Raw genomic sequence first — 12515 nt, forward strand, 5'->3', positions numbered from 1 at the left:
CGGATGAAGGAGTGTTCAACACAGGAGTTGTTCGTAACGTCGAAACGGTCAACTTTGCTTTTGGAGTCATCATCGTCCGACGTAGTATACGACCAGCAGAGACGCTGCAAGAGTCGGATGGTCCAGTCAGCTACATGAACGAGTCCGACTCGAGATTAGAGATGACCCCGTGGAGTATTCAAGATGGCCTTATTTGGAAAAGTGATCAAAATACGGATTGTTGGCCTCGTCGAAGCACACATAATTGATATTTGAACCGTCTCCATCGGAAGTCATATGCAGATTCCACAGCCCACGCAAGGAGCAAGACAGAAGATTGAGCCAGATTCGGGCTGAATCCGAGTGGGACCAGAACTAGGATTCTAGGACGTGAATTGATGTAATTTTCTTGTAAGGAAAGCCTAGATAAATCCTTTGCTTGTACAGGAAGTCCAGCCGCCTCTTATATATGTTGGGGGTGACGGCCGATTGAACAACACACAATCGAACAAATCTATCTACATCTTTTACCTTTACTTTTCCTTCTCCCTTGTTCTTCTTCTTCCTCATTCTTCGTTCGTTCTTTTTCATTGTAAGGCGGCGAACCTCGAGGCCCTAGGGGCGATCAGGTCGACCTAGGGCAGCCCATAACCGCTACGCGCCCTGACGGGGTCCCTCCCGGGCATGTGGGGTTTCGGGTCCTCAAAAGCGCCCGCCGGATTGTCTTGCGTACCGCGCTTCCGGCAGGTCTCCTTCGACGTGAGCTGCGGTGCATCACCCCCGGCGTCGAGGGTACACGGTGACGTGTTCGTGTGCGAACACCTATGTCGGGTTATCGAGACCATGTATTTCTTCAACATGTGGTAAATTCTTAACATCTTCAGCTTTAATACCTTTTTCTTTCATAGATTTCTTTGCCTCTTGCATATCTTCAAGACTAAGGAATAGAATACCCCTTTTCTTCGGAGTTGGCTTAGGAGTTGGTTCAGGAAGTGTCCAATCATTTTCATTACTCAACATATTATTCAATAGCAATTCAGCTTGATCAACAGTTCTTTCCCTGAAAACACAACCAACATAGCTATCCAGGTGGTCTCTGGAAGCATCGGCTAGTCCATTATAAAAGATATCAAGTATTTCATTTTTCTTGAGAGGATGATCAGGCAAAGCATTAAGTAATTGGAGAAGCCTCCCCCAAGCTTGTGGGAGACTCTCTTCTTCAATTTGCACAAAATTATATATTTCCCTTAAGGCAGCTTGTTTCTTATGAGCGGGGAAATATTTAGCAGAGAAGTAATAAATCATATCCTGGGGACTACGCACACAACCAGGATCAAGAGAATTAAACCATGTCTTAGCATCACGCTTTAATGAGAACGGAAACAACTTAAGGATAACGTAATAGCAATTTTTCTCATCATTAGTGAATAGGGCAGCTATATCATTTAATTTAGTAAGATGTGCCACAACAGTTTAAGATTCATAACCATAAAAAGGATCGGATTCAACCAAAGTAATTAACTCAGGATCGACACAGAAATCATAATCCTTATCGGAAATAAAGATAGGTGAAGTAGCAAAAGAAGGGTCATATTTCATTCTAGCATTCAAAGACTTTTCTTTAAGCTTAGCTAATAATTTCTTAAGATAAGATATATCATTGCAAGCTAAGAAGTCTCTAGCAGTTTCTTCATCCATAACATAACCCTCAGACACAACAGGCAATTCATATCTAGGGGGAGAATCTTCATCATCACTTTCATCAATATTATCAGTTTCAATAATTTCATTATTTCTAACCCTAGCAAGTTGTTCATCAAGAAATTCACCTAGCGGCACAGTATTATAAAGCATAGAAGTAGTTTCATCATAAGTATCATGCAAAGCAGAAGTGGCATCATCAATAACATGCGACATATCAGAATGAATAGCAGGAGTAGGTGTCACAAGTTTACTCAAAACAGAAGGTGAATCAAGTGCAGAGCTAGATGGCAGTTCCTTACCTCCCCTTGTAGTTGAGGGAAAAATCTTGGTTCTTTGATCTTTCAAGTTCTTCATAGTGATGAGCAGATATAAATCCCAAGTGACTCATAGAATAGAGCTATGCTCCCCGGCAACGGCGCCAGAAAATAGTCTTGATAACCCACAAGTGTAGGGGATCGCAACAGTTTTCGAGGGTAGAGTATTCGACCCAAATTTATTGATTCGACACAAGGGGAGCCATTCAAATCATGCAAGTTAGAGTCCAAAACAAGGGCAAAATTGTATGGAAAAGTAGATACGATGGAGACGTATCACCCAGCGGCGTTCGACTCTGTGGTCTGTGCAGGAAAACAACGTTAGCATTCAGTTACCACCATAGGCTGACCACGGGAGTCTTCACGGGCCGAACCTCACAAATTCTTGGTGGCTCTCTCCCATGCTCCACACCTCTCCCATTGGGTCCTTCTTCCTTGGCTCCTCGCCTCCCGATTAACTATAATATCGATCAATTTTCTGATGTTTCTGCCATCCTATCGTCTCCCCAATTAACTTCCCCGTGATTAATTTCCCATTACTCTCTTTTATTATCTCATAGTTATGACAGATGATCTTCATCTTCACTAAGGCCCCTTCCAGTGCTCCACCTTATACAGGTGCTAAGGCTGGCATGTAGGCAAAAAGAAAATGATGTGGCAAGGTAATTAAGAGGAGATAGATGGGTGTGGTGACCCTAGGAATAAAAAATGCTAAGCGCGGGAACCAAGGGAAAACACTTAAATGAAAGAAGCCCACAAATGCATGGATAACTTTAATTGCTAAATCATTAAATTAACGATGCTTAGCTACAGCAAGTTAAGCACCTTTGCATTGTGGACTTTAGTATCTTAGCTTTTTAATGTGCTTAGCACCTCATCCGACTCATATGCAAGGTCATCGGCGCCGAGTAAAAAGTGCTCCCGAGACCTAGAGGACTGATACGTCTCCAACGTATCTATAATTTTTGATTGTTCCATGCTATTATATTATCTGTTCTGGATATTTTATATGCATTAATATGCTATTTTATATTATTTTTGGGACTAACCTATTAACCTAGAGCCCAGTGCCAGTTCCTGTTTTTTCCTTGTTTCTGAGTTTCGCAGAAAAGGAATACCAAATGGAGTCCAAACGGAATGAAACCTTCGCGATGAATTTTCTTGGACCAAAAGAAAACCACGAGACTTGGAGATGAAGTCAGAGGAGCCACGAGGCGGCCACAAGGACGGAGGGCGTTCCCCCCACCCTTGTGGGCCCCTTGTGCACCTCTTGACCTAATTCTTTCGCCTATATATTCCCATATATCCCCAAACCACCAGAGGCATCCATGAAAACACTTTCCCACCACCCCAACTTTCTGTACCCGTGAGATCCCATCTAGGGACCTTTTCCAGCACCCTACCGGAGGGGGATTCGGTCACGGAGGGCTTCTACATCAACTCTATTGCCCTTCCAATGAAGCATGAGTAGTTTACCACAGACCTACAGGTCCATAGCTAGTAGCTAGATGGATTCTTCTCTCTCTCTTTGATTCTCAATACCATGTTCTCCTTGATGTTCTTGGAGATCTATTCGATGTAATACTTTTTTGCGGTGTGTTTGCCGAGATTCGATGAATTGTGGATTTATGATCAGCTTATCTATGAATATTATTTGAATCTTCTCTGAATTATTTTATGTATGATTTGATATCTTTGTAATTCTCTTCGAACTATCAGTTTGGTTTGGCCAACTAGATTGGGTTTCCTTGCAATGGGAGAAGTGCTTAGCTTTGGGTTCAATCTTGCGGTGTCTTTTCCCAGTGACAGTAGGGGCAGCAAGGCACATATTGTATTGTTGCCATCGAGGATAAAAAGATTGGGTTTTCATCATATTTCTTGTTAATCCCTCTACATCATGTCATCTTACTTAATGCGTTACTCCATTCTTTATGAACTTAATACTCTAGATGCATGTTGGATAGCGGTCGATGTGTGGAGTAATAGTAGTAGATGTAGAATCATTTCGGTCTACTTGACACAGACATGATGCCTATATTCATGATCACTGCCTTAGATATCGTCATAACTTTGCGCTTTTCTATCAATTGCTTGACAGTAGTTTGTTCACCCACCATATTATTTGCTATCTTGAGAGAAGCCTCTAGTGAAACCTATGGCCCCCGGGTTTATTTTCCATCATATAAGTTTCCGATCTACTATTTTACCATCTTTTACTTTCCGATCTATAAACCTAAAATACCAAAAATATTTACTCTACTGTTTGTTTACTTTCATCTATCTCTATCAGATCTCACTTTTGCAAGTAACCGTGAAGGGATTGACAACCCCTTTATTGCATTGGGTGCAAGTTGTTTGATTGTTTGTGCAGGTATTCGGTGACTTGTGTGTTATCTCCTATTGGATTGATACCTTGGTTCTCAAACTGAGGGAAATACTTATCTCTACTTTGCTGCATCACCCTTTCCTCTTCAAGGGAAAACCAACACAAGGTCAAGAAGTAGCAGGAAGAATTTCTGGCACCATTGCCGGGAGATCTACGCCAAGTCAAGCCATACCAAGTACCCATCATAAACTCTCATCTCTTGCATTACATTATTCGCCATTCGCCTCCCGTTTTCCTCTGCCCCATTTCTAAAACGATTTTCAAAAAGATTTGCCTTTACTTCGCCCTTCTTCCGTTCGTCTTTTGGTTTGCCTTTTTATTCGCCTTCTTTTCCTTTGCCCTTATGTCTTACTTGGTTTGTTTGCTTGTTCGCTTGGTAAAATTGTGTGTTTATTGAAAATCCGAAACCAAAGAGTTTATGGATCCTCATCCACGTTCTAATATTTTTAAGAGATCCAATTATGATGAACCAATTGCTAGTGAGTTGTGTGCACTAGATTATCTTTATGAAGTTTTGCTTGAAATTCGTGAATCTGAAAATTGTGATGAAGAAATTTACGAAGAGACTCACGATAGCTCCTCGAATAAAAAGCATGATTGCAATGATGTTATTATAAATTCTGTTAATGTCAATTGTGCTAATATTATGCAAAACCCTAAGCTTGGGGATGCTAATTTTGCCATGTCCATTACTTATCGTAATGATCATGATTAGGGTGATTCTTCTTATGATCTTGAAAATTTATTTAATCCCCATGATGAATATGATATTGATAATAATGTTTGCAATAATAGTGAAAGTGGGTTTGGAAGAGTGTCGACTTTAGATCCCACATATTTGGAGAATATTCAATCTTATGCAATTTTTGATAAAAATTGGTTTGGAGTAGTCCTGACTTTATTTTATGATAATCCCACTATTTTGGAAGAGTGTCAACTTTGCATGCGTGTGGATCATGAAGAGAAAATTTTATGTGATAGCTATATTGTTGAATTTGATTATGATCCTACATGTAATTAATATGAGAGAAGAAAATATGGTTGTAGAAATTTTCATGTTACAAAATTACCTCTTGTATTTTTTACGTACTTTGTGATGCTCTCTTTGTGCTTCAATTCTTGTCTTTCATGTGAGCATCATCGAAATCTCAATGCCTAGCTAAGGACATTAAACAATAGCGCTTGTTGGCAGGCAACCCGATTTTATTTTTGTTCTTTGCTTTTTGCTCCCGTTTTTCAATAAATAATTCATCTAGTCTCTGGTTAGATGTTGTTTTGTGTTTTAATTAGTGTTTGTGCCAAGTAAGACCTTTGGGATGGCTTACGGTGATAGTTGATTTGATCCTGCTGAAAAACAGAAACTTTTGCGCTTAAGAAAACAATTCTTATTTTTATTGGAGCGTGAAAAAACTCTAATTTTTTTACACAAGATTGACATGCAAATTGCCTCTATTGTCATAATGTTTCAGAATTTTTGGAGTTACAAAAGTATTAGAACAACTGAATCTTCGCAGACTATTCTGTTTTTGACAGATTCTGTTTTCTTTGTCTTGTTTGCTTATTTTGATGAATCCATGGGTAGTATCGGGGGGTATGAACCCTGGAAAAGTTGCAATACAGTAGATCTTACACCAATATAAAAAAAAGAATGAGTTCACAATAGTACCAAAAGTGGTGATTTATTTTCTTATACTAATGGAGCTGATGAGATTTTCTGTTGAGTTTTGTGTTGTGAAGTTTTCAAGTTTTGGGTAAGGACTTGATGGACTATGGAATAAGGAGTGGCAAGAGACTAAGCTTGGGGATGCCCAAGGCACCCCAAGGTAATATTCAAGGACAACCAAGATCCTAAGCTTGGGGATGCCCTGGAAGACATCCCCTCTTTCGTCTTCGTCTATCGGTAACTTTACTTAAGGGTATATTTTTATTCACCACATGATATGTGTTTTGCTTGGAGCATCTTGTATGATTTGAGTCTTTACTTTTTACTTTGCCACAATCATACTCGCTGTACACACCTTTTGAGAGAGACACGCATGAATCATGATTTATTAGAATACTCTATGTGCTTCACTTATATCTTTTGAGCTAGGCAATTTTGCTCTAGTGCTTCACTTATATATTTTTAGAGCACGGCGGTGGTTTTATTTTATAGAAATTATTGAACTCTCATGCTTCAATTATATTATTTTTTGAGTCTTTAAAACAGCATGGTAGTTTGCTTTTGTTATAAATTTAGTCCTAACATGATAGGCATCCAAGAGGGATATAATAAAAACTTTCATATAAAGTGCATTGAATACTATGAGAAGTTTGATGTTGGGGAACGCAGTATTTCGAAAAATTTACCTACGATCATGCAAGATCTATCTAGGAGATGCATAGCAACGAGAGGGGAGAGTGTGTCTTCGTACCCTCATAGACCGAAAGCAGAAGCGTTTAGTAACGCAGTTGATGTAGTCAAACGTCTTCGCGATCCAACCGATCAAGTACCGAACGCACGACACCTCCGCGATCTGCACACATTAAGCTCGGTGACGTCCCTCGAACTCTTGATCCAGTTGAGTCCTGAAAGTGCTAGTGATCGACTAGAGGGGGGTGAATAGGCGATTTTTATGAAAGTCCTCAAAACATGGAAGTTTCGAAGACAAATGATAGAAATAAACCTATTACCATGCAGCGGAAGGTAGACTACACTAGGCAAACCATAGTCAAGTATTCAATGGAGTGAAAGCACAATGACTAATAGCAGCTAGGCAGTAAAGATCAGGTAGGAAGATATTGTGAAGCCAATCAGAACAAGCAGTCACTCAGTGAAGACAAAAGATAAAGCAGTCATACAATGACTTCACAAGGACCAACAGTAAGTAAAGGGAAGGGAAGGATGAAACCAGTGACTCGTTGAAGACAATGATTTGTTGGACCAGTTCCAGTTGCTGTAACAACTGTACGTCTGGTTAGGGAGGCTGAGATTCAACTCAGAAGACCTCGTCTTCACCTTATTCCCCTTGAGCTAAGGACATCCAGTCCTCACCCAATCACTCTGGTAAGTCTTCAAGGTAGACTTCCAAACCTTCATAGACTTCGTTCACCGGCGATCCACAATGACTCTTGGATGCTCAAAATGCGATGCCTAACCGGCTGGAGGATTCATAGTCCTCAAGTGTAATAAGTCTTCAGATCACACAGACAGGAAGACTTAAGTGATGCCTAACACTCTTTGGCTCTGGGTGTTTAGGGCTTTATCCTCACAAGGAATTCTCTCTCAAAGGCTTCGAGGTGGGTTGCTCTCAAACGACAAAAGCCGTGCACTAACTCTGAGCAGCCAACCATTTATGGTTGTAGGGGGTGGGCTATTTATAGCCACTAGGCAACCCGACCTGATTTGTCCGAAATGACCCTTGGTCACTAAGGAACTAACACGTGTTCCAACGGTCAGATTTCAAACACACATGGCAACTTTACTTGAGCTACAAGCAAAGCTGACTTATCCAACTTTGGACAAGATTTGCTCTCATAGTCTTCACTCGAAGACATAGGATTTTTGGTTAAGCATCACTTCAGTCATTCTGACTGGTTCACTTGGACCCCACTTAATAGTACGGTGGTTCCTATGACTCAACAAAGAAGAAAAAAGAACGACGAAAGAACTAAGTCTTCACGCTCCATAGTCTTCATGCGATGTCTTCTCTTGTCATAGTCTTCAATGTGAATGTCTTCACATACCACCTTTGACTTCAATGTCTTCTTACATTTTTAGGGGTCATCTCTGGTAGGAAAACCGAATCAACGAGGGACTTCTACCTGTGTTATCCTGCAATTCTCACAAACACATTAGTCCCTCAACTAGGTTTGTCGTCAATACTCCAAAACCAACTAGGAGTGGCACTAGATGCACTTACAATCTCCCCCTTTTTGGTGATTGATGACAAACTGGTTGAAGTTTTCAACGGGGAATAAAATATGTGAAATTGTAAAGGATAGGGGATTGTCATCATAAGTGGCAAAGGCTCCCCCTGAAGATGTGCATATAAGTAATTTGCTTTTGGTATGCAAATGCACATGGCAGGTTGTACTTGTGGAGATCCTCTTCAACTTATGATGACAATTCATCATGCATGAAAAGTATGTGAATATAATGACATGCATAATGAAAAATGGACGTCTGCAAAATGATCTAAGTGCGGAATTTATCGTCGCACATGCGGAATTTATCATCGCATCACAGAAAAGCAAATAAGTAGCAGACGACCATCGAGTTTGAGTGTTACAACTCAAAGAACCAAATGTATCGAAAATGAGAGTTGTAAGCACTTGGCAAAAGTAGCAAAAAGTAAAGAAACCAGCCATATGGACCCGCTTGAAGACTATCAACTCATATGCTTCTCCCCCTTTTGTCAGTGAGGACCAAAAAGGTTTGAAGACATAGAGCGCCTACTCGTTCCCATGAGGCGCAGGCGAGGCAGCAGGGTCGTCTGTAAGATTCGGTGGTGCAGACGAACTCGGTGCAGTGGTGATTCACGCCGAAGGTGGTGAAGTAGCATCGTCTTCATCATCGATGACACGTGCAATCACTGTTGCAGCAAAGGAGGAGAACTCAGAGTCTTCAAGAGACGGAGTACGCCGCAGCAAGGTCCTTCTTGGAGGTGTTGAGTCAAACTTGAAGTGTTCAGAGAAACCATCCTTTTGAAGATCATCTTCAGAACACATAAGCGTCAATCCTTTCCATGTACGCCGACTTTCATGGGCGACAAAGGCACTCTTGGTGGCAAGGTTGCGAATCCTATTTACGTCCACCAAGAGGCTTTGCATTTGGCGCTTCAGCCAGTCATGATGCTTATCCTGTTTCTGATGAAGGGCAACCATAAGCTCTCGGTCATTGAGAACACGGGATCGCTTCTTGGGCCGTTGTGCAATGGTGCTTCCAGTGGCTTCAGTGAGGGCACGATGAGGTGCACGGGTAGTACCAACCAGAGGATAAACACGAATGACTGCTGGGTCGCCTTCAATGTGTTGAGAGAAACTTTGCTTATCAGCATTCTGAAGACTAAGGGGCTCCTTGACAGGCTCTGGATAGATGGCTTCAACTGACATGTCGACGTCAGGCAGAAAAATCCGATGATTGCGAGCAGAGGGTTGATAGATGACAGCTGAGTGTAGTTTGATCAGACGCATAATCCATGGGGCGTAAAACTTCAAGCCAAAGAGATCAGATCCGGATGCAGCAAGTTGGCGGATGAAGAAGTCTTGTGCATTGAAGCTTTTGCCGTGAAGAATATGCAAGACCAAAGTCTTCATTGCACCTTCCAGCTTTGCATGTGGAGAATGTTCTTTGACGGGCCAGAGAGTTCGCCTTATGATGTGATAAATAGTGTGTGGCAGATACTCAAGGTCTTCAACAAAGAACTCCTTAGGGTATTCAGCATCTGGAGGCAAAGGCTTCATCATGCTAAGCATCTGACTCATGTTGGGTTCAGACTTGTGAAAAATGCTTTCCATAGCAGCACTGTGAAGCTGACAACCAGGTTCATAAAGATCTCCTGGAGTGGGCAGGCCAGTGAGCTCAATGATATCAAAGGCTTTGGCTTCGTGATGAACATTGTCTGTCATCCACTCAAGGACCCAAGTCTTCGGATCCCTGTTGTAGCCACGAATATGAAGAGTGGCATAGAATTGGAGTAGCAATTCTTCGTTCCAGTGCTCCTTGTCAGTGACGAACTGCAACAAACCAGATTCTCTGAAGCAATCCAGCGCTTCTTCCAAACAGGGCAGACCGGTTATGGCTTCAGTGTCAAGACGCATGTGGGGAAAAATGCGACCTTGATTGTACAAGATGCATGAGTAATAATTGCGCTGCTGATAGCTCCAGAACCGATCAGAAGATATTCTTGCCATTGAATCCAAACCAGTTTCAGTAACACATCCATTTCAATTAATGTGAGATTGAAATATGAAATTGGAATGTAACTAGTATGTATGATGTGAAATTTGAAATTGAAATTTCTAGACCGCATCCATTTCAGTTTCCAGATCAGTTTTAGTACCACATCTACTTCAATTAATGTTTCCAGACATATTTCACTCTTTTGAAATAAACTGTTACACATTTCTAAATAATCAGTTCCACAAGTTGACATTTCAGTTTCATATTATTTTACACTTTGAGAACCTATATTTTCACTTTTCACTGGTTTGTTTCACAAAAATCACATATATTTCAATTGCACATTTTTTAAATAACTCATTTCACTCTTTTAAAATAAATTATTACACAACTTTAAATAATTAGGTTCACAAGTTGACATTTCAGTTTTGTATTTGGGTTAAATAGGTTCTAGTGGAATAGGTGTGAAATGTTCAAATTTAAACTTGTTTGAAATGTATCCGAGATTTGTCTTATTTTAAAGGTTTTGGTGCCGGGAGTTCAAATATGTAAAAAAAAATTGATTCAAATGTTATGAGTCATTTAACATTTCACAAAAAAATGCAAGTATATAGTGGAAGAGAGAAAGAGAGCAAATAGCTATTCATGCAACATACTATCTAAGCACTCTCTCCCACCTTTATGTAAAAGGTTAACACAAGTAAGCACGCAAGGACAACTGCTACAGACAATCTGACACACTATCGCTTTGTATTGTGGTGTATTGACATTTTCCAGTGTAGTACTTAATAAACAACGGGAAAAAGCTTCAGCAGAACTCGGATCATGATGCATTAGCGAACGGCCAACGCAGGCACGGAAGCTCCCGTGCGCGGTAGATTTTCTGCTCTGTACATTATGAGAGCAACTTCAACGGGCCGACCCGAACAGACGGTGTTTTTGTCCGTTTTTTGTCCGTTTGGGTCGCTCCGACGAACACAAACGTCCGGCATTATATTTGGATCGACGCGAGCGTCCAACGTTGGCCCGACCTATTTTATCGGCGTGCCAAAAAAAAGTATTGCAAACATTTTGAAAATATACATGCACTTAATTAAACATAAAATCCGGCTATGAAGGCCGGCGAAAGTCCACTTTACATTAATTAAAACACTAAAAGCTAGACGACGCGCTACCCTAGGCGTCCTCGTCGGCGGCTGCGTCTGCCTCGGGACCGATGAGGTCGATCAACGTCGGCGCAGGGCCGGCCCAGGGGAACGCCGTGTTCCAGATGGCGGTGATGTCGGGCTTTGCCGCTGCTGTCTGCGCCGCCGCTGCCTGGGCCTGGCGCGCCTCCTCTTCGGCCTCGCGCTCGAGCATCTGCAGGCGCTCGCCCTCCCGGCGCTCCTCGGCCAGCCGAACGCGGCGCCGGTGGTCGAGGTAGGCCGCCTCCTGCTTCTCCGTCGCCCCGAGCCAGATCGACGGAGCGCTGACCCACTCGTGCACTACTCCGGTCCAGGAGTAGCGCTCGAGGTAGGCCGTCTCCTCCGGCTTGGCTTTGGGCGGGGACGGCGGGGCCGCCGGCGGCACGACGCAGTCGCCCGCCGCGAAGAGGGCCATGGCAGCCTCGAAAGCCGCCTCGTCCGCCGCCCTCCACCGCTCCTCCTCCTCGCTATCCTTGATGGCCGCCTGGTAGGCGGCCTCGGCCTCCTGGTCCTCGTCGCGGACGACGAGCGCGGGCGGCGGCAGGCTGTGGTCGACGCCGTGGACGCCGCGTCGCCTCGCCTCCTCGTGCTCGAAGGCGAACATCGAGCCCAGTTAGGCGAGTCGATGGCGAAGTGCGGGTCGGCGCGCTGCTCCGACGACAGCAACGCCCGCCAGCGCCGCACCTCCTCCGCATGGGCGCTCGCCGTCCGCGGTGCCACCGGCACTGGGATCCTCTCCGGATCCAAATGCGAGTCATGCGGCAGCGTCACGTCCGAGTACGGCAGAGACACGCGGTGGTGCCAGTGCCATTCGGCCTGGTGCAACGGCACGTTGATGCGCTACCTCTGACGGGGAGCGCGCGCCGGCGCGGGGAGGGCGGGGAGGGAGGGGGAATGACAGGCCGGGGCTTTGCCCTTGCGACTACTGCCGATACTGGAGAAGAAACCCATGCTGGCGGTGGCTAGGGTTGTCGCCGGTGTGGGGGTAGGGGTGGCCAGATAGGGACGGGGGCGAGTGGTAGTGGATGAGGACGGCCCCGCCGCACGCCCGGCTTAAAAAAGGG

Source organism: Triticum urartu, chromosome 3A (genome assembly GCF_056163025.1).
Source record: "Triticum urartu cultivar PI428250 chromosome 3A, HENAU_Tu73, whole genome shotgun sequence".
Lineage (NCBI taxonomy): Eukaryota > Viridiplantae > Streptophyta > Magnoliopsida > Poales > Poaceae > Triticum > Triticum urartu.